At 38.5% G+C, this 23638-nt stretch overlaps 1 long non-coding RNA gene across 3 annotated transcripts in view; it reads left to right on the top strand.

Annotated features, from left to right (window-relative positions):
* LOC141276206 (uncharacterized) overlaps window positions 1-23638 on the top strand; it is a 56341-nt gene that overhangs the window by 16481 nt on the left and 16222 nt on the right. Inside the window, exon 3 of one of the 3 annotated variants that reach the window (XR_012325418.1) lies at window positions 15207-18115. The exons of the other annotated variants lie outside the window; for them this stretch is intronic. This is a non-coding gene — a long non-coding RNA (uncharacterized lncRNA). Of the gene's footprint in view, window positions 1-15206; window positions 18116-23638 lie in introns of those variants that run through there. 3 annotated transcript variants of the gene reach the window in all.

The following is a 23638-nucleotide window of genomic DNA, read 5'->3' as shown; positions in this document are numbered from 1 at the left end:
CCACAGCTACTGAGCCTGAGCTCTAGAGCCCACGAGCCACAACTACTGAACCCGTTTACCACAACTACTGAAGCCTGCGTGCCTAGAGTCCGTGCTCCGCAACAAGAGAAGCCACCACAATGAGAAGCCCGCGCACCACAACGAAGAGTAGCCCTCGCTTGCCGCAACTAGAGAAAGCCCACACGCAGCAACGAAGACCCAACACAGCCAAAAATAAAATAAATAAATTTACAAAAAAAAATCTATCTATCTATATATATATATATAAATCAATTGGATAAATATAACCAAGAGAATCCTGTCTTGATAGTAGTTGAGGTAAAAGCTATCTAGGGAATTTGCTGACCAAAAGTTCTGTCTGAATTAAAAGTCTAAAGGGCCTTCTGAAAAGAAGCTAAAGCAATAGCTGGTATGAATAAAACCTAGAGAATAAAAGATGTAAGAACACAGCTGGAGAATTATGCCATTACTGAGCACTGAGCCTCATTTGGAACCTGAGAGATTAAAGATTGTTCCAAAAAAGATGACCAGGATAGTGAGAACAAGAAAGCTATATTGTTTGAGAAATGGCCGAAGGAAATGGTGGTGTTTCATCTGCGAAGATGACCCAGTAAGTGAATAAAAGCTTTTATAACATTTGATAAGGAGCTTTGGAGATGATTATTAAATTTATTTTTACATATCCAAACAAGGGCTTGGGATCAATGAGTTAAATTCAGAGAGGGGTAATTTTTGGTTAAATATAACAAAGATGTTGCTATAGATTAGAGCCGTCAACAAGGGAAGGGGTCATACAAAACAAATAGTTCATTCTGCATCACTTCATGCATAATCATGAAGGCCGTGACCATGATTTTTAAAAAAAATGGTTTATTTGCCAGGAGGCTGGACTTGATGGTTTGTAAAGTTCCTTCCTTTGCAGTTTCTGTGATTCTATGAATATTTTTTTTTTTTCTCTTCTAAAGAATGGTAGCAGTGATGGGGAATTTTCTTCTAATAGGAATTAGGTCAGTGATATTTGCTTACAAAGGCCTAGTAATAGTAAGCCTGCTACTTTAATGAATAGCAGGGATCTCTAGTGTAAAATATTTGTGCAAGTTTATATTTAATATAGATATTAAAATGATGTTCTTATAATTCCTTACCCAATAATCTGTGTGGATATACTGTCATAAAATTAAATTGCTCATACTAGGTATTTTGTCATACCTCTGAGCCAGGCCCTAGGCTACATATAAACTGATGAAATGAACGAGAAGTTGCTTGATCTGGCAGTCAGCTTTTCAAAACCAAGCCCATTAAATCCTAGGATCGGAAACTGCCTCAAATAGTAAGTAAAATAAGCTTCCCTTCATGCTTCACTGACAAACTGTAGCATTACTGATGTCTGTTATTTTTTTAGTTTTACTTTTTAGGAAAAAAAGATGACTCATATTTCTCAGTGTAATTTTTTTTTTTCTTTTTAAAATCAGAACATGTTTAGAAAGCAAAGACAAGAAAAAATAATGAGCAACCTACTCCCTCCCCCAACTTCCAAACTGGATCAGGGGAAGAGGAGGTTATAAAAAGTGGTCTCCAAAATATAGAAGGGAAAGTGAGTTCACCTCAGAAATCAGAAACTCGAAAGACAGTTGAGAGTCAAAAACTACTCTGATTGAGTCTCTTAAAATGTCATTTGTCTTTCCCTCAAATGGATTCTCAATGTGGTTGGGAAGTGTTTATGTTTAACCTCTGATTCACTAAGCCTCCTGAGCCATTCCTCACAGCCATTGTTCTAAGCATGTACCATCTTATTCAAACATTCAGTCTTGCCCACTCCCAATTTCTATAGATGTCATCTCCTCAATTAATGAGAAAATGAGAATTATTAAGCATGAGTGTCCTTGAATTCACCCTTCTCCATTTTTTTTTTTGTTTGTTTTTTGGTAACTCTTAATGTCTCCCCTCTGTCTCTTGGCTTTTCTCGAAGCCGTACTACACCCTCCTGCCAGACTCACCTTCCTAAAGGCATAACTCAGACCATGACACCCAACTAGTCTAATTCTGTTCATCCCAACCCACTGCCTATAGAAAAAGTCATTAGTCCAGCTTGCTATTTAGGGCCTTTAATTTAATCTCTAATCAATTTACTTTTCTAGTCTCTCTTACAAATCACTTTTACGCATCTAATTCTGCAGCACCCTTCCCACCTCAAAAAGTAAGCCGAGTGTTCCCTTGCTCCCAAGCTTGGAATCATACCCCACCTCCCAACATCCCCACCACCAAGCAAGCGCCATCTAGAGTACTTTTCCATCATCTTTAACTTCCTGATACTTTCCTCCCTTTCAAAGGCAAATCACACCTTTTTTTTCCTCATCGCCCCAGCATTTACCTGTTTGTATTTTGAATTAGATGAATATGTGTTTTATATCCTCTACTAGATTATAAACTTGAGAGATGTGCTGCTTCCTGAATGTTCCATAGTACCTGGCTCTAATAGATACTGAATGCTTGTTTGGGGGTACTTGGGATGGCTATCATTTCTTCTTCCCTCCCTGATGCAAAAGTCATTGGTTTACCAAATGGGCCAAACTCAATGAAGTGACACCTAAGAGAGCCTTTATTTTTCTCCAAACTCTGCCCTCTAACCTCCTCTGTCACGTCTCCCTCAATTTCTCCTTGATAACACCTCTACCATCCATGGCTTCCTGGTCACTTTCAATTATAAAAACAATCTCATTTAGGTAAGCAACTCTGATTCATTTCCAGGTATTAAAATATGACAGTCCAGTCTAAATTAAACTGAGCTCTTATACCCAGCCTGAGCCCTCAAAGTCATAAAAAACAAGGAAAGAATGAGAAACTGTCATCGACCAGTAGAGACTGGAAGATAGGATAACTAACGGAAATGTGTTACCACGGCTTGAATTCTAAACACAGAGGAAAAACTGGTGACATCTAAATAAAGTCTGGAATTTTGTTATTAGTAAGGCATCAATGTTAGTTTCTTAGTTTTGAAAATTATATGATATATATATTTCATATATATAATTTTATATACATATTATATACATAGAACAGATATGTATATAATACATAAGAGATATATGTATATAATTTTTTTAAGTTAAAATAATGGGATCTTCTAATCTAAGGTTTTCCCCGCCTCATTCCCACCTCCTGCTCTGACCACTTTTGCTATCTTTTAGTAATATTTACAGGCTCCTGGCAGGGTCTCTTTAAGAATTTAGAGGAACTCACCTCTGTCCTCAAACTTCCTTGATAATTAAAAAAAAAAAACCATTCACTATCCTGTTACATATAGAAAATTGACATGTACCACAGTTAGGGATCATTAGTGAAGAGAGACTTTCTGATAAAAAAACTTACTATGATGCTGGGTTGTACAAAAAAAAAAAAACAACACAAAAAACCCCCAAAACAAGATACTGCCACAGGGATATTTAAAGCCTGATAGATACTGGTTTGAAATCACTTCTGCCTGAAGCCAGGGAACAGATAAACATCTTCTCAAAGTTCCCCATTCCTTCCATGTGTTATTTGTGAATGTCATTTTCAAAAGGGAACACTCCCACCACTTTGAATCCTGAAAAGAGAATTACAAGTGTGTTTAAATGGCAGAAAAGCTTAAGAATGAATGGAGGCCTCAAAGGATGTGACCTGAGGGCAGGACAGAAAGAGAGTGTTACATAAATCTGTCAGTAAGTAACATAAATCCATTGCAGCCTAAGGAGTCTTCATAGAATTTCAGTGGTTCCAGTTTACACTTCATTCAGAAGCACCTTTTCAAAGCTTCAGAGCCAGCTCACATCTCTTGGAAATGATACTTTCACTAGGAATTGATGTTTTCCAATATAGTTAGTGTTTCAATGATTTGCAGCTATTAACTTTTAACAGGGATGTGATCACATAGAAAGAACTCTGACATTTCCATGACATTTTCTGCTGAAAAGGGAAAAAAAAAAAAAGATTTTCCTTTCTTTCTTTTTAATTCAGTGCTGAGTTAGAGATGGAGCAAAAGAAGGGAGGGGGAGCTTTTTGCCTACAGATAGCATTCTCTTAGTTGTCACTATGGATGACATTCTCTGATGTTCATTTTTATGCTACTGTTTTCTCAAACTCTTAAGTTCCCCTGATACCCTCAGCTGAGGATACGTTACAGAGACACTTAGGCCATCATGCTGTTGAAATTTCAGACTTTTCAGATATAACATGCTTTATATTCACGAGTTTTATTTACCATGGGACTGTATTTCTGGTCTTGTTTTCATCATTGACAGGTAAAATGCTTGCCAATTTTCCTTTTCGATTTTTTATCCTGATACATTTAAAGAAAAAAAAAAAAGTGAGACACAACTTCAGGTTCTGTAAGAAAGGCAAGGTATGGAATGCAGAGATATTATCCTCAAGGGAAATGTCAAAATGCATACCTTAGACAAATCGCTGGTGTAGTTGTCAATGTTGTCAGAAGTCACTTGTCACTATTTTTACATGCAACTGAAAAGACTGGGTTACTAGGTGTCCCTTTCTGAACTCTCAGCATAGCGGGATGCTGGTGGATATCATGCAAGCTGCTTCTTCAGAGATCTCTGGAGAATGACACACCTCTGTTTTAGAAGGTATACCCAGAGTCCTGATTGAAGGCCATGCAATGATTAGGTCACCTTCCAAAGAGATCTATAATCTTCTAGCAGTTTGTCCTCCTGACCAATTGAGAGTCATTATTTTATTTTTAATAGTAAGAGTAAGTAATATTTCTTAAGCATATAGTGAATTTATTTCACAAACAGGAACTCTGGCAGTCAGTAATAAGAGCAAGGGTTGCTAAAACTTTACAATCTGATTGCAAAAGGCTGGCAGAGAAGCCAGGGAAACCAATTTGGAAAGTGTTGGTACTGGATAATCTATTCTGGAACAGTATGGAATCCATCTGCTCTGAGCTTAACCTCCTGGCACAAACACCAACGCACTTTCCAACATTTCTGTGCTAATTAGGATGATGATTCCATGTGCTCTGGAAGCAACGTGAAGATGAAACCGGCTTCCCGGGGTTGGATATAAAGTCACCAGCGAAGGAGCCAATGTGTGTCTTTCAGTTTGCTCTTAGCTGATACTCCACCTAGTCTATCCTCCACCTAGATGTTACCATATAGTTCAGTGATTTAATTAAAGAAATCTGTCGTTCTTTGGGGGAATAGAGAAGAAGGAATGAGGGGTTCAAGTGATCTAAGCGGAAATGTGTAATACCAACTTGCAGGCTACTTGGTTCCTGGTTTGGTGCCTATTAGGCACCAACTCTGAGGATACCTGACACATGTCATCATGTTTTTAAATAAAATAATTTCCTAACCATTTCCCTCATATATATCATAATTTAGTGGGGATTATCCCAAGAGATACATTGTATAAAGATAATTTCAAAAAAAAAAAAAAAAATTGAAAGAAGCACTCCTACTACATCTCCCAGAGGAGGCTCCCTAGAGATCTTATGGCCAACACTGAATCCACCTTGTGTGTAAGACTGGAAGTAGAGAGGAAAGAACAGCTTCTTACCACTCAACATGCCTGACAGATATGAACCCACCTGCTTCCTACTCTCTGTATATACAGGGATACCAACAGAATGAAGGACAAAAATAAAGAATTTGATAGGAAACACCCAAAACCATATACTATTCTATATGTAGAATGATTTTTAATTTCTCATCAACAGAAGTTGTTAGTCATTGGCTCATTAACCACCGCAGCTGGGTGCTTTGCAAGAGACTGCATGAGGCAAAATGTTTAAGGTGATGACGTACACTTAGGAGGTGTATTTTCTAAAGGAAAGAAATATTCCCAAGATCAAACCCCCTTAAGGAAGTGCTGGGCATGCAATACAAAAGTAATATAATTGCCACGGCTCTAGAACCAGGGTAAGTGTGGTTCATGCAAGAAATAAAATGAGACCAGTGTGTCTAAAATCAACGAGCAAAAGGGAAAGCACAACACAAGAAGAGGAGGGTAAGGGAGAGAGCGGGGGCCCAATCATGCAGATGCTCTGAAGCCACGTTGAAGAACTCAGCCTTCACCCTAAAAGCCATTACACTTTAGTGAAGGGTTTCAAGCAGAGAATGACACGCCCAGACATTTATTAAGTTTTTTTTTTTTTAAATATTAAAGCCACTCTGTCCACAGCGGGGACAGTGAATTGTGGAGCAGGCAAGAGTTGAAATAGGTGCTGACAACAAATGACGGTGAGAAATAGGAGATAAAATGATTGGAAATTCACAAATAATTGGGTATTTCCCAGGAGGGGAGATGAAAAAGATGGAGGAAGCCAGGACAATCCCCAGGTTTTGGGACCGTACAGCTGAACACCTGTTGATGTTCACAGATGCTGGCACCATCTGACCCGGGGAAAGACACTAGAACAGGAAGGGGTTTAGAGTGAGGATAAGTGCAAAGCTTACCAGATTAATTCTGAGATATCAGAAGAGAACTGAATAAGTATGTGGATGTATCAGTCTGGAATGAAAGTCTGAGTAATCACAGAAATTCAAGAGTCATCAGCCTGCAGAAGTATGGCTGAAAGCCCCAAATAAGAATAAAATTTTAGAGGGAAAAAGCATATAGTGATTTAAAAACATTCCAAAGCCTCCTATTTCTGTTTTCTCTTCTACTCTCTAACATACTAGCTACTTAACTCTGAAGTTTTTTTCCCTCCAAATCAGATATATGATCATTTATACTCTTCATATATCCACACTGTCACACAACATAGTAAAAGAAGCTAATACTGGCTACCATGTTTGAGTGACTGTTATATCCCACACAGTATGTCATATAATTTAGCTTTAATTATTCTATAGATTTCCACGGTAGGAATCACTATCTCTATTTTACAGATGAGAAACTGAGGTTTAAAGATTTTACTTAACTGTCCTAAAGTCACACAGTAAGTGTCAGAACTAGAATTCTAATCTAGGTTTGAATAACTGAAACATTTATCATCTTTTCACTATACCATGCTACTATTCTCCATAATTATTCAAAAAAGCTAACAGAAGACATCCAATTTAAGACCCAAATTAGAGGGTTTATTTGAAAGTTTTGGAAAAGGGCAACCTCTAGATTTCAGCCAGTTGGGATATATTACTCACCTGTGTATGCTCAGACACATGCTTTGTATCAAGGGGTGACTGAAGAATTAACCAACTTATTACTTAAGGGATCAACCTGCCTTGGAGAACTGAGAAGTATATGTGACAGTCTATAAGTAATTAGGTCTTTTTTTGTTGTTGTTGCTGTCCGTGGTCCTCTCACTGTTGGGGTCTCTCCCATTGCGGAGCACAGGCTCCGGACGCGCAGGCTCAGCGGCCATGGCTCACGGGCCCAGCCACTCCGCAGCATGTGGGATCTTCGCAGACCGGGGCACGAACCCGTGTCTCCTGCATCGGCAGGTGGACTCTCAACCACTGCGCCACCAGGGAAGCCCCAGTAATTAGGCCTTTAACTATATGTTGTACCTATCAGTATGCTAGGGAATGGCTATCAAGATATCAAAGAGGTGTGAGAACTGAATATGGTCTTGAAGACCTTCTAGGAATTATTCAGGGAAAGATGGCAGGGAGGGAACCATGTTCCAGCTGCCAGGGGAAAGGCACATGCCTAGGAGAAGCATGCTATGAGCTGACACCAGCAAAAGTTTACAGTGGCTGATACTAGATGTGGCTGTCCAGAGGGAGTCATTGGACATTTATGAGTCAAATAAATAAAAGTGGGGATTAAAACAAACAATTACACCCTAGATTACATATACCTACCTGTTATAGGTATGTTTAATCTAGGGTGTAATTGTTTGTTAAGGGGCAAGCAAGGGACACAAAAATATTAACAGGTTTTTAAATGTTTAATGAAAAGCAACTTTATTTAATAAATACATGAAAATACTTCAAAAAAACCCATACCTACAACATTTTACTGATATGTATTCTAATCACTTTAGCAATAAAGATTCCTAAAATCACTGTCAAAGGGGGACAATTCTAAAACCAGACCAAATGAACATAAGGAAGAAAGCCAACTATTGGACAGTGTAAATTTAGGTCAGCAAATTACAGCCTGTAGGCAAAATCTAGCCCACCGCCTGTTTCTGTGCAGCCCATGAGCTAAGAATGGTCTTTGCATTTTTAAAAGGTTGGAACAATCTCAAAAGAAGGTTCTATAACATGTAAAAAACTATATGAAATCTAAATTTGAGGGCTCAAAAATAAAGATTTTATTGAAACACAGCCACATCTATTCCTTTGTGTAGTCTCTGGCTACTTTCATGCTACAGTGACACTGTTGAGTAGCTGTCACCAAGACTGCATGGCCCACAAAGCCTGAAATATTTACTATCTGGCCCTTTAAGCAAAAGGTTGTCAATTTCTAGTGCAGAAAGGTCCCTGCTAATTTCATGAGCTACTGTGATTGTTCTACTGCATATTTTTCCATGGAAGAAGCACTTCTATCTTTGGATTCAGTAGGCTTGGTATCTAGTTCTTTTGAGTAAAATAAAGAATTTGAACTCAATATCTCAATACCTTTCAGACCTACAGTTCTATGACCAGTCTTACTCAATACATACTGAGTTTCCCCACAGAAAACACACAGTATTTAACAGTAAAGAAAATAAACACTGTGAATACTTCTTTTAAGGAACAGTACATTTACCTATTTTGCTTTCTTAATGTAAAAATTCCTGTAAAACCTGGACAACAAGACTGTTACTTTTACTTTATACAACGATGATACTACTAGCATACCATGAACATGACTCTTGTGTTATGAATCTCATTCTTGTAACAGATATCAGTTCATTTAAGTCACCCACATCCTCTAGCATGTTTATCCTTTTTTTCCAAACCAAAATTCAGAACATACAATTTGACAAAGGTTTTTTTCAGGTCCCCTTCCATATGTTAGAAGTAATCAGAACTCTATGGCAAATAATATATTGGAAATTCTAGAGCAAAGTTGGTTCGGGGGAACAGTAGAGAGGAACGTGTATAACTTAGATGCCCAAAAAACTAGAATATAGTATCAGTGAAAGTTGGTCCTTGTGAGCACCAAGCAAAGAACTGTGGTCCTGTTAATTCCAGGCTTCATCGAATGGAGCCACCTGGCCCAGTCCCAGTTCAACGCTGTATCCAAACCTGGGGATGCTCAGCCAATGTTAATTATAAATGGAGAGAATGGTTTGCTAAAGCCACCCAGAAAATCAGAGGCTACACTGAAATAAGGTCAAGGCCTCTAATCCAGTCTCAGTCTGACATTCCTCCAAACCCATAAATACACACAGAATTATTAATAGAGTTACATTTCCCCCTCGGATAAATACTATTCAGTTTCTTTGCCTTTCACCTTCTGATCTGTAGTTCCTATTTCTAAGAAACTTGTTTCTGAACTTCTCCCGTATGAGGAATTGCATTGCCTGAATTTGTACCCCAGCAAAAGAGGCGAAGCATATTAAACACATGAATCAAATATTCCTTTCTGTCCAGAGATAGAAAAACACGTCTTTAAATTTATTTACATTGGCAAGTAGTATGTCTCAATGTGTACACGCCTGGATTCATATTTTATTGAAATATGCTGCATTGACTCCTGGTCTGAGATGCGTGCTTCAAACACTCGCTGGAATCCGTGGGCTTTGCTAGACTCTCAGGAATTCATGTTCAGAGAATATACGGACAATTGTGTGGTGATAGGATCTGATGTAATAAGGTAGCGTGAGTTGTAGATGCATTTCAAGGCAGATGGTGACACAAAGCAGAGTCACATATCTGACTGCAGGTTTTAGAAATTGCCTCTTCCTCAGGCAAATTCAAGAATTTATGCTTACCTATGATGGTTCATGAGTGTAGAGTTTAAGGATAAAAGCAGTTGCTTTCTAGAAACATCAGGGACTGCATCATTCATCCTTATAAATTCCAAATTCCTTCACTTGCGATAACTTCCAGTGACAGGTTCCTGAATACTTCTACCCACTAGCAATACCAGCTGCTGATGGGTTAACCTCTAATGATCTCTTTCATACCTTATGTCTTCACTCACATAGTTTCCTCTGCCTAAGTCTTCTTCCTTTAGTACTCAATTTAGGGATCATTCTCTCCAGGAAGCCTCTCTGTTCTCATTGGAAAGGCCAAGTCCTCTGTGATCTCATCTCCCTCTCTGCCTTGATCTCTCAACAGAAATATTTTGTTTATATACATAGGTTCCAATCTGACTGTGAAATGCAAAAAGAGGTCTATTTTGCATTTATCCCCAAATCCCTGTGCTTTGCACATAAAAGATGCTCATTAATATTTGTGAGATGGAGATCCTACTGCTTATAGCAGACTATTAGAAAGCAGGACTCCTGATTTAGTGAAGAGAATGGTAAGCAGTATGATACAGATCAAAAAGTTTAGAGGCAATGAGGGGGTAGGCAGGAATAGAAGACAGGACTGGTCATGAGATTTTGTATCAGAAAAGTCACTTTTCTATAAAGAGGTTCTCCCTGAAATATAGGAAAAAATATCCTTGAAAATAGGGCCTGGAAGCTCCAAATAGGCTCCTTAATGGAGCATGTCACAATTATTCCTATATTTATTCCACAAGACACATTGCTTGCCTCATTCTGAAATATCATCAGTCTTTCCCACTGTTCATCCAATTTCAAGGCCCGACTTAAGTTATATCTCCTCCTGAAAACCCCCCTTCATTTCTCTGATACCCAGATATCTAATCTTTTTGTTTGTTTCCAATGCTTTTTGCATAATTTTTGCATATTATTTCACACTGAATTGATATCCAGTTATTTGAGTGTGCAAGTACTCTCTCAGCTATTAACATTATAAACTTAAGGAAAAAGAAGGGTATTTTCATACTCTCTTTGTATTTTCTGTAATGCAAGGCAAAACACGGGATATGTGTAACTGATTTCATTAAAATCAAAGAAGTAAAAAAAAAAAAAAGAAACCTAAGGAAGATGAGATGTGAGCGACTTGCTTCAGAGAAGACTTTGAAGGGAACATCTCCTTGCCCTAAAGATTTGCCTGATTCAGATTTGAGCTAACAAACCACTAGCTGAAAAGGCAGTAAAGATTTTATTACCAAAGAATAAAGCTGTATACTTAAAGACTGCTCATTACCTCCCTGCTTTGCCTAATTAGATCTTGGAGATCCAGTCTTTAAGTGGTACCCAGCTGTTGTAGAGACTCGATGTGTTCATTTTACCTGGCTCCCTTGTGGTATCCTGGGCATCCTCACCTTTTCAGGTAGGGGCCAAGTTACAAGTTCTGACCAGTGGGCCCTGAGCAGAGATGATGGATGCCACTTCCAATTCAAAGTGGTCATCTCTTTCCCTGGCACAGAGGCCATGAAGTTCCTGTGTTGAGCTGGCAGCATCACGAGGTCCTAGAGCCTCTTTCAGCACGAATCTGTGAGTAAGTACTTGGAGCAATGTTCCTGCTCATTCAGATCAGACGTACTGTCTTTGTTGTGTTAATCTACTAAGATTTTGGTGTTTGTTGCTGTGGTATAACCTCATTCTGGCAAAAATTGCTTTCTAGTATTTCAAAAAGCTTGAAAATTTATAGATTCCTTCAAAGGTCTAGTCCCTCCTTCATTACCCCAATTCCCAGAAATTTCAAAAGGGGTTGGAAAAGAAGGAAATCACAAACAATTGTTTTATCACAGCCTGGCCACAACTTGAAATGCTTTCAAACATTTCCACTGACCTCAGTTAATTCAGTATGCTTACTTAATTTGCTGTTCCCCATACCCTACTACCAATAATGTGTTCCAAAACTCTCATGGTAGGGCAAACAGATTCCAGTACAAAGAGACAAACTATATATTCCCTCTTAAAAATCTATATCAGATACAAAATATCTCAGTTCTCCATATGAATCTTACTTTCCAACAGGGCAAACTCAAATCTTATCTTTTCTATGAATCTCTCCTTAATTGAATCCTAGTTAACAGTGATCTTTATCTGCTGTGAAATATTTTGGCATCCATCAAATGTACCCACCTGTATCTTGCCATCTTATAACGTGCTTCTCCTTAACTAGATCATCAAATCACTGAAGATAATAAATACACATGTGTATTCTTTTTCCTCATAGAGTACTAAATAATAGCTATTGTTTCAGATTGCCAACTTTGTGCCAGACACTGTATTTGGTCTTTAAATGTATCATTCTTTCATCCTTACATAATCCAACAGGGCAAGTATTATGCTTTATTTTTTTATGGACTAGACAACTGGATCTGAGAGTGTAAACAATTTATTCCATGCTACGTGGGGAGTAAATGGTAGAACTATGTGGTAGCAATTGCTTTGTGTTCACCAAAATGCATTTGCTCTTCCTCTGGGGCACACGGCTGGACTACGTTTTCCAGCCTTCCTTGAAGATATAAGTGGCAATTTCTCCAAGTTCTAGATAAATATATCATGGGTTACTTGCAGATTTAGGTCATCAAACCTTTCCACACAATACTCTTTTTTTCCTCTGTCTTTCCACTGGATAGTGACAACTTGAAAAGTTTGGTTTTCCTGAAAGTTCTGTGTTGAAGTGGCAGTGTTTCTGAGTGTGGAGACACTGCTAAATGCACTCAGTGACTACATGGAAGAGACTCCCACCGTATCCACTGCCAAGTGGAGTTTACACAATCAAGACATGTACTTCTGTTGTGTTGTCACTAACATTTGGGGTCTTTTTTTGCTATAACATTTAGCCTATACTCAGTAATACAAGCTAGGATTACAACTTTGATCTGTAAGCCCTTACATGCCTTTCCACCATATACATCCAGATATTTTAAATGTTGCATCATTAAAAATACATTGATTTACTGATGGAAAGAAATTCTTTAACATCTTAGAAACAAGCTATCTAGAAATTTAAATACTTTAGCTAATTTCATATATTCCAAGTTTCCAAAGTTTGAAAGCTTCCTCAACCCCCTCACAAAATTAAAAAAAACAAAAAAACACAACAACTTCACATGGTAAAAAAATATACCTTAATATGGTTCACTTATCAACTACTGTTTAGTTTTACCTGTTTATATCAATTCCTATAGAAGAGATTCCATTGTTATTCACATCTAAGGTCAGATAATTTATGCATTACTTGGAAATGACTGTCAGATTTCAAGTGGTGATATAAGAGGAAATAACATTCATGTTCCACATCCAACGTGAATGCATCTGGACTCCATGGCAAACTAATGAATCCCAAGTGAGAAATAATAGATACATTTTTTAAAACTGCCATCAGTGGATGAGAGATTTATCAAATAACGTCACATATCTCAATCACTAAGGACAGACATTTATGTTCCTATTATAGGTATTACGACACTTCACAAACATCCAGTTATCTTCAGATGATGGTGCTTTCCTACCCTCCTGAAGCTGGAAATAGCCTTGACTTAGTTTGGCCATGGGTCAAATCTGGGTTCACACATTAAATTTCCTATGCTCAACCCTCTAGCGCTACTCTTCCCCTGCCATAAAGATTATGGAAGCCCACGTTGAAAACAGGATGTCGTAAGATCAAAGCAGTCTGGAATGCACTGGACATTCCAGTTGCTCTGAAGGACAGATCCCATGGAGAGATGCATGGGCTCAAAGCAGACACTGCATGAGTAAGAAATAAAGTTTTGTAGTATTAAGCCATTGATATATATGTCAAAACATGTAAAACAATAGTTGAAGTGCTAGAGATTTAACTCATTTTCTAGAGGATGAGTTCTAGAGATTTAATTCATTTTCTAGAGGATAACTTGATAGTTACCTTTCTTTCCAACCATTTATAAATATAAATATACAGAAATAAACATACACACACACATATACATATATATGTATATACATATGATGAATTTTCAGAGTGCCAAAGAACTCGATGACACTGTTACATTGATTTGACCACTTAGCGGTTTCTACTACTGTGCTTGAAAATCAAGTGATAGAAATAAAATTTGCAGAAGACATTCACAATAAGCAGTACTGAAATAGTTCCTGGAACCCTTTAATTAGTTTAGGTGAAATACTGCATTCCGTATAGTATTAAAATACAGGTGATCTGAATAACATAAGCCATAACATTTTGTTCCATTTCTTTTAAATTTTTTTAAAAATTTATTTATTCATATTATTTTTGGCTGCATCAGGTCTTAGCTGCGGTGCATGGGCTCCTTGTTGCAGTGCACGGGCCTCTCTCTGGCTGTGGCTCGCAGGCTCAGTAGCTGCAGCCCGCAGGCCCAGCCGCCCTGCGGCATGTGGGATCTTAGTTCCCCGACCAGGGATCGAACCACGTCCCCCCCACTGGAAGGCGGACTCCCAACCACTGGACCACCAGGAAAGTCCCCAATTTCTTAAATTGATAGCACCACTATGCATCTAGCCCCTACCACTGCCCACATTAAGTTTCATAAGATTATAGACTGGGTTTCAGAAGGAAGCAACTGTGGATTGAGTGCTGAATTAAAACGTCACTATTTCTGTTGTCCTTAATCAGGGATGTCCTTGCTCGGATAACAGTCACTCTCTGATATGCCAGATCTAGTCCAGCCATTGGGTGTAGCCCAGTAAAAGAACTATAATAGGGATAGAAGTATCACCTACTGCAATGAGAGAAGATGAGTTCCATTCTCTATTTAGTATTTAAATCAGAGCACCAATACATCGCTGAATGCTACTGTTCATATGCAATTGTAAATCTGCCATACTCTGTGTTCTTTATTTCATACTGAGCAGGACTTCTGATTAGCTTATATTTTCTGGAATTCTACATTTCTCCTATAGTGCCACAACTTTTCCTGCCACTTGCTGCTGCAATAATATCAAAAGAAATGGCAAGTTAATCTTAGTGACTGTAGAAACAGTTGGGAAAGACTTTCAAATTGAATGCAATGGCTTATTAGTTGTAATTGCTGTCTCTTTCCTGGTTTAGCTGTACCGCTTTGAAAGAAATGTCATATGACAATTAGAGAATCACTTCCACTGCCTCTTGCAAACTTGTCACTTAACGTATTTTGCTCCTATATTAGAAATTTTATATTAAGAACAGTGATTTTTTTCCATCCTAGTGTTTGTTTACAATAGGTGTTCACATGCATTTTCATGTTTATGTTCTCAAACAAACCTAATAAAGTAACTTTTATTGTTTTCCTTCATTCTGCAGATAAGGAAATGAATCTCAGAGATGTTGACGTTATACCACAAGTCGGTAACCATGATATAGCTATTAAATAGAAGATTAATGGCTCAAATTCCATTTTTTAATTCTAGAACCTCAGCTCCTTACAATAAACCACACTGCCTAAAAACAGTGTGTATTAAAATATGTCAAGAAACATTTATTAAGCGCTCACTTCAGACTAATCTTCAGACTAATCCCTCTTTTTTTTTTTTGGCCACACCAGGCAGCTTGTGGGACCCTAGTTCCCTGACCAGGGATCAAACCCAGGCCTTTGGCAGTGAGAGTTCGGAGTCCTAACCATTGGACCGCTAGGGAATTCCCCAGACTAATCCCTTTGAGGTATATAAACAGGGAACACTAACCTCTGTTTTTGAAAAGTATATAACATAACTGAAGAGACAGTTTACACCACGGTCATGGAGAGCACATTACAAGTATAGTAGGACTGCATGAAATGTAACAAAGAAAAAAAACGAGTGATGCTGTTGAATGGCTACCCAATCCATCCCCCGTGGCCTTCTTTTCTGCCTCCCACTATAAAAGCAGGAAAGCCAGTGCTTCACTTTCAACCTTCCCTTGCAACGAGACATGGCCATATAATGTGTGATTCTGGTTAATGAGATGTAAGTGGAAATCTGGGGAGGGGGATTTCTGGGAAAACCTTTTCCCTCCTGATACAAAGGGCCAGACACAGGAGGTACAACCCTCATCTGTTCTCTGGACTCTGAACTCAGAAATAATGGGAAGCCTGCAACTGTCGTTTTTCAAACATGAGGGAAAGACAGGCCATTGCTTAAATAATTACAGTATCTTCATTCCTCCTGACTGCTTCCTGAGTGGGAAAAAATAACCACTTATCAGTTAAGCTGCTGCTGTCTCTTATAGCTGAATAAAACAGTAACTGACACACATAAAAGCTATCAGAGGTTCAGCTCATACCTCTTCTGTGAGAAGATTACTGACTAGCTGATCATCAGAGATGGGACAGGCTGGTTGGGAAAATGAAGTTGATGAGGAAGGAGACATTTGGTTGTGTTGATGCGATGACACAAGATTATGAAATGCCAGGATGAGGCTTTTAGTTCTTGAACGACAGTTACATGAAGAAAATACATTAAAAAAAAATTAATGTAGCAGTGGTGAGTGAGAAGAACCGCTGAGCTAATTAAGAACTTTTCTATTTATCTTCTTGGATGCCACCATTTTTTACTTTTCACACATTTCCAAGCACTACTGTAAGCCCAACAATTATTGACAGTGAAAGATAAGCCCAGATATAAATTATGGTCAAAGTTAAAAATATCAGAAGAAAATACATTTGTGAATTTCTTAGTAAATATACACAAAATGAAAGGTGAAAATGAAGTTTACGGCAACTTGTATAAATTAAATAAAGAACAGCTTATGTTCTTTTCTGTAAAATACTCTAGTAGAAGTTAGCTTTTATCCTCTTCAGGTTTTACCCTTTATTGAATTGAAAAAAAAATCTCTCGTAAGGCCCAATATTTGTGGTATTGCTTCCGTCTGTTCTTTCTCTCTCTCTCTTTTTTTTTTTTTTTTTTGTGGTACGCGGGCCTCTCACTGTTGTGGCCTCTCCTGTTGCGGAGCACAGGCTCCAGACGCGCAGGCTCAGCGGCCATGGTTCATGGGCCCAGCCACTCCGTGGCATGTGGGATCCTCCCGGACCAGGGCACGAACCTGTGTCCCCTGCATCGGCAGGCGGACTCCCAACCACTGCACCACCAGGGAAGCCCGTCATTATTTAACTTTAGATATGTTTTTGCAGTTTTTGTGATATATGCCATTCTTCGTCAATTTATGATTTAAGTTAAGAGAACATATGAAGCCTGGTGTGTTTGCGCGTGTGTGCTAATTTCACTATATTTTCAGGTTTTCTCAAAGGTTTTGGTGGTTATGACAAAGATAACATGAAAAAGACACTTTGTAGGTAAAACTGTCTTTTATTCTGCTTTTTCTCTCTATGGTTTTTATGAAATCTATATTCGAGTTTTTCCCATCTCAATAGTTATCCTATACTCCTTTTCTCTACTATTTTTTCAATGTCTAAAGACAATTAGAGCTGGGAGGGATTTAGAGATTATATACTCCTGCTTCTTGATCTAGTGGACAAGAAAGCAGAGGCCTGAAGCTATAGATAAATGAGCGGCCCAAGGTCCCAGTTCTAGTTAGCTGGAGCTGGGACTAAAACCATTACAGCACAAAAGTTCTTTCCAGTTAGATAGTCATCTTAAATGTCAGCAATGCTTTAGTTTACCTTCAGTAATTTTATTTTAAATATGATAGCTCTAGTCTCCATCCCTGGAGATTCTGATTAAGCAGGTCTAGGGCTGGTCCCTGGAAACTGCACTTTAAAGGTTTTTCTCAGGTTATTTTGAAGCAGTGATCTGCAGGCTACATGCTGAAAAGAACTGCATTTTGACTCATCTAAAAACATCCATTAGGTAATCTCTTCCTGCCAACAAAAATGTATGGCTTTTGGAACTTACTGATTGACAGGTAAGAAAAACCTGTCTATCCTCTATAATATGTATTACGTCAGGCAGCAATATTTCCAGCTTTAGATAATATTTCAAGTTAACTCTGACAACAAGCCACACCCCTTAATTATGCAAAACAATCCTTAACATACAGATGTTAGGCATGTGGAAGGGAGGTACTCTGTCAGGTGTTGACAGTCAAAATAAACCAAATCATGATAAATAGTGGATAAAAAGAAGTCACCTGTGTTAAATCTTGTTGGTTAAAGCCTTTTTAATTGTAAAAAATGTTATATCCTTTATATGTTTGCACTGTATTTCCTTAGAGTACTAATATGAAAAAAAGGTAACTCACTGGTGAAAATACATTATTTTAATAAAGACATATACTTGAAGAGTTTCACTGGTTGTATTACGTACACAATTTATTTAATTTAGGTTATTCTTGGCAGGGAGAATGTGTATATTGTACCAGGCGTCACTGATTTCTTTACGGCAGTGACTCAAATCGTCGGCATAATGTTGAAGGGGAAAAATGATCACTTAAAAGAAAGATTCTGCATAATTGAACCCTCTTTCCACTGTCAAAAAATTATACTTTGCTGTTATGGGGACGCAGACACAGACATTTGGGAACATTAACAATAGTTAGGAATACAGTAGAATATCAAGTGTGATTAACGATAGAAGCTGCAGAAAAATATACATTTACAAATATGTCCAATCCTCTGAGTAAACCAAGGCTTTCTATTTTATCTACCACACCTACAAAAGCACTGGGGAAACTGACAAAACCTTCAGCAAATTATCACATATTCATGTTCACTGTATCCATCAGGAATTAGACCTCCCCTTAGGGTCATAAATATGAGAATATTTTAATTTCCTTGCAAATTTGCAATATGAGTATTCATCCAAAGTAAGTGAAATTCACCAAGAGCAAGTGGGTAGAGTGCACAGAAGTGATAAAGCCATTACTTTATTATAGGAGAAGCTAGGAAGAGTGTGGAAGTTACAGATAAACATGTTTGTTGGGTATTTCAGGACTTAAGTATTTATCTGACTGTGGAATAGAGAGATTTTAGAGTTAATTTTGCATCTGGAATAGAGAGATTTTAGAGTTAATTTTGCATCTGATGTAAGCAAACTATGAACCAGAACAATATATACAAAACTGTGATAATTCACACATCTAAGAACACAAGCATGTATGCGAGAGAAATGCTACAAGTTCTAAAATGACAACTGATAACATAAAGGGGCAGTTTATGTAAACTTCCGTGGCATTTGGGGAAACTGTTAATACTAACTGAAAACCTCATAACTCACCAATACTTCAGAGAGGAAAAGGTCACATATACGTGGAATTAAAAGGAAGGAAAAAGGTGAAGTGACAAACTCCCTCAATTTGCCACTAGAGGCTTCAGAACTAAAAGAAGTCAAGAAACATAGAGAAAAAACTCAATAAACATGGATGACAGTCATAGAGAGCAAGCTAACAAGAGATTCGATGTCTACAATGGCAGCTAAGCAAGGAAATCTATAAACACTTCTCCACAGGAAAAAGGAAGCTGTATACTACAAAGTTAGGTCAAATTCTCAGATACATAAATGTCAGAAATTTGTATCTGTAATATGAAGGTAAATTAAATGATAATCACACATGCATGTGTTGGGGTCTGGGGTAGGACACCCCAAAATGTGCCTCAATGACATATTGATTATTTTGAATTAGCTACTTAAGAAACAGCCAATGCAGGAGGAACACTCAGACCCTCCTTTCTGTATTCCTGAAAGCAGAAAATTAATCTCCCACGTGAAAGGTGCCCTCCTGGCATCTGGGGCTAGAATGACATGCTTATTGCCAAAGACAGGGAATTTGGGGCCAACAAGCCTGTATAAACAAACCTTGTAACTTCTTTAACTTACTTCCCAAGCCCAAATTCTGTTTAGATTCTTCACTAATTGGGCACTCAAAACCTAAGTGTCTTTTTCCTGTCAATTCCTTACAGATGTATTGTTCCTTTGTCTAAAATGTATAAAAGCTGCTTGCTTTTGCCATCTATTTCTACAAAACCTCCCTTGAGCAGGAATTAAAATGTGTTTCATTTTCACTTGTTGTTTTGTGTCTAACCACAAGAATTTAAGAAGGATAAAGGGGGAAATTTCCTCTTCTCCAACATATGATAAGAGATTTATGTAGGTATGCAAACAAGCATTCAGTAATATAGACAGAGTAACAGACTGTTTCTTTTAAAAGTTACTAAATTAATACAGCTAGGTAAGATTTTCCTCAGAAAACACAACTTAGTCAAATAACTCCACCAACGTATCATGACACATCTGGGCTTCCTTTTTGAAATTCTACTCAGAAGTTTATGGTCCACATGAAAAACCTTCTTTCTGAAAGTATTATGCCACCTTAATTTTAAACAAAATAGGATCTCTTGTTTCATAATCTTGGCACTGCATAACTTTTGATTATATCCCCAAATCAATGTATCCACTAGAAGGAATTTTTAACACATTAAAGTTCAAAGAATATTAAACGAGCTAAAGAAAAACTAAAAAGCAAGTTACCCTGTTAAAAAGAAATTACTGGGATTCCCTGGTGGCGCAGTGGTTAAGAATCTGCCTGCCAGTGTAGGGGACACGGGTTCAAGCCCTTGTCCGGGAAGATCCCACATGCCACGGAGCAACTAAGCCCATGTGCCACAACTACTGAGCCTGTGCTCTGGAGCCCATGAGCCACAACTACTGAGCCCACATGCCACAACTACGGAAGCCTGCACGCCTAGAGCCCGTGCTCTGCAGCAAGAGAAGCCACTGCAATGAGAAGCCCGTGCACAACAATGAAGAGTAGCCCACGCTCGCCACAACTAGAGAAAGTCCACGCACAGCAAAAAAGACCCAATGCAGCCAAAAATAAATAAATTCATTAATTTTTAAAAAATTACCATAACCAACAATGGGCGAGATCTTTATGGAGGAAATCACAAAGCTTTATTGAAAGTGAATAAAGAAGACCCAAGGAATGTTCAATGGTCATTGATAAGAAGACAATATTGTAAAAATACTGTCTCCAAATTGACCTATTAATTCAAAACAACTCTATTAAAATACAATGAGTTTTTAGCAGCAACAGGATGAGGTACTTCTAAAACGCATATGCAAAATAAAAAGGTTAAAAAGGCAAAAAAGCTTTTGGGAAAAAAAAGTTTGGTCTATTTGCTCTCCCAAATATCAAGAACCTGTAATGATTTAGAAAGCATGGTAGTAGCAAAATGATATGACAGATGCACAAAAGAAAAGTGTCCAGCACCAGATTCACATGTACACATAAATTTGACAGAGGACAGAAGTACGACTCTGGAACAGTGAGGAGAAGATGGTCTTTTCAATAAAGGGAGCTGGGAAAGTTGGTTATCAATGTAGGGGAAAAAAAAGCAAATCAGATTCCCATTTCACCCTGTACTCAAAACTCTATTCCAGGTGAAATCCTAAATGCGATGAACAAAATTCTGAAGCTTCAGGGAAATAATGAACTACGAGAAAATAACTTAATGACTGTAGGAAAGAAAAGAATTTCATAAACAAAGCAGAAAAGAAAAGCAAAAGTCATTAAAAAAGAGTGAGAACTATAACTGTTAAACTATTCAAAAGCTGGGTTTTAAGTACCATAAAAATAATAGTACGATGACCAGAGAAAACAGGGGAAAAGTGAGCAACTATTTAGGACAGGGGCAGCAATGCATGACACAAAGGCCGCGTGTAACTGGTGCCAATTTTCATATGGCCTGTGGAGCCCAGACGTTGTCTGTACTTTCAAATACTTGAAAAAAAATCAAAAGAGGAATAATATTTCTTGACAGTGTAAACTTGTGAAATTCAAATGTGGATTACTGGAATACAGCCACCCTATTCACTTTCGCATTGTCTACGGCGGGTTTTCACGTTACAACGGCAGAGTTGAACAGTTATGATAGAGTCCATATGGCCACAAAACTCAAAATATTTCCTGGCTGGCCCTTCCCCGAAGAAGTCTGCTGACCTATGGTTCAGAAAGCACTGCACTGCAGTAGCATGCATACTACTCATACCATCCTATGGTCACTACCATTCCTAACACCCTCACTCTAGTCTTTCTTCCAATGCGCCAACTACACTGCCATGCAAGGGATCCGTGCAAACACAAAATTCATAGTCAAATTTACATCTGACCATGAAACTCCATATTTAAATGACCACGCTGACTACGCATCACAGGAGAATAGACTCTGACCTCCACAACACACACAAGAGGCCTGGAGCTGGCTCCTCAGGCTTTTTTCTGGCCACGACTCATTGCCCACCATCCATTCTATGCTTCAGATTATCAGCTGTTTATAGTTTGGCATTCACAACTTATGTCTGAGCCTCCATGCGTTCCTGGGCCTGCACACAATTTTTAGACTCCATCTTCTGCTGGGAATTCCTTCCCCATCATATCATCATATTTACCTACCAAACTCATTCTTTTTTCAAGACTCAGCTGATACCTCATTTCCATCAGGAAGCCCTGTCGGGGTGCTTGAATGGAACTATGTCACCTTCTCACTGCTTCCTTAGCCCTCTTTCATGCCTCTTATTTTCACCTAGCCTCAGCACGTAGCACAATGCTAAGCACACCCAAACGAAATGTTACTGATTTTGCTTCCCCTCCACTCATTTACAGCTGTAAGTAGGCTCAGAGAAGTTAAATGACTTGCTTAAAGGCCACACAAGCTAATGAAAGTGACTGAGCTGGCATCTGAGCCCAGTTTTTACCAAATCCAAAATTTTCACTGACTCCAGAGTGTGTACATTTTCCAACATCATTTTGCCTAACATGTATAGCTAATAAAGTTGCTTAGGTACAGATGCCAAAAGCCAGGGGAAAAAATATTATAAAAAAGAATGAGGGCTTCCCCGGTGGTGCAGTGGTTAAGAATCCGCCTGCCAATGCAAGGGACACAGGTTCGAGACCTGGCCCAGGAAGATCCCACATGCTGTGGAGCAACTAAGCCCGTGCACCACAACTACTGAGCCTGTGCTCAAGAGCCCACGTGCCACAACTACTGAGCCCATGTGCCACAACTACTGAAGCCCACGCGCCTAGAGCCCGTGCTCCGCAACAAGAGAAGCCACCGCAATGAGAAGCCCATGCACCGCAACGAAGAGTAGCCCCCGCTCACCTCAACTAGAGAAAGCCCATGAACAGCAACAAAGACCCAACGCAGCCAAAAATAAAAACAAACAAATAAATTTATAAAAAAAAATAAAGAATGAGGAGGAAGAGGAAAAGACTGATGAATGGAAGGACATTCAAATGGTTCAGGGCTATTAGAAATCAAACAAGTTCAGGAACTCTGAAATTTCTTCATTGCCCCTCAACCTGGCAAAGATGCTCACAATCATGAAACAGAGAAGAGAATATCGAGAAGACTCTAGAGCATTTTGCTCCATATCCTACTTTAAAGCATTAACGATAATAGCCTTTGAGTTCCTGCAAACTATTTCCAAAGGATCAATTCTTCCATTTGCTGCCACTGTGCAGAGCAGAGGAGGGTACATCGGTTCCACAGTTCCTGATTTGACCTTTGCCCTCCTAAAGATGTTGGTATTTCACCAGCTAATCTTCTTAGCACCCTATGCCAAGGGTTTGATCTCCAATAATTCCTTTTCTTCCCTTTCAATTCTAGATCAGTTTTGGCAGCTAAAAGGAAGACTGAACGGGAAAAAAACATGCTTAAAGCACCTAATTGGTGTGATCGCATATTTTCTACTCCGTGAAGGGCAGGAGAAGCAATATTGACCCATCACTGCTGGGTGACAGTGAAATGTCAAGACAGGGCTGCAACAATATTCTCCGTAATGAAGCAATGCTGAATACCAAGT

This window comes from Tursiops truncatus, chromosome 13 (genome assembly GCF_011762595.2).
Source record: "Tursiops truncatus isolate mTurTru1 chromosome 13, mTurTru1.mat.Y, whole genome shotgun sequence".
NCBI lineage: Eukaryota > Metazoa > Chordata > Mammalia > Artiodactyla > Delphinidae > Tursiops > Tursiops truncatus.
The sequence above is the reverse complement of the archived record's forward strand: the minus strand, read 5'-3'. Positions and strand labels throughout refer to the sequence as shown.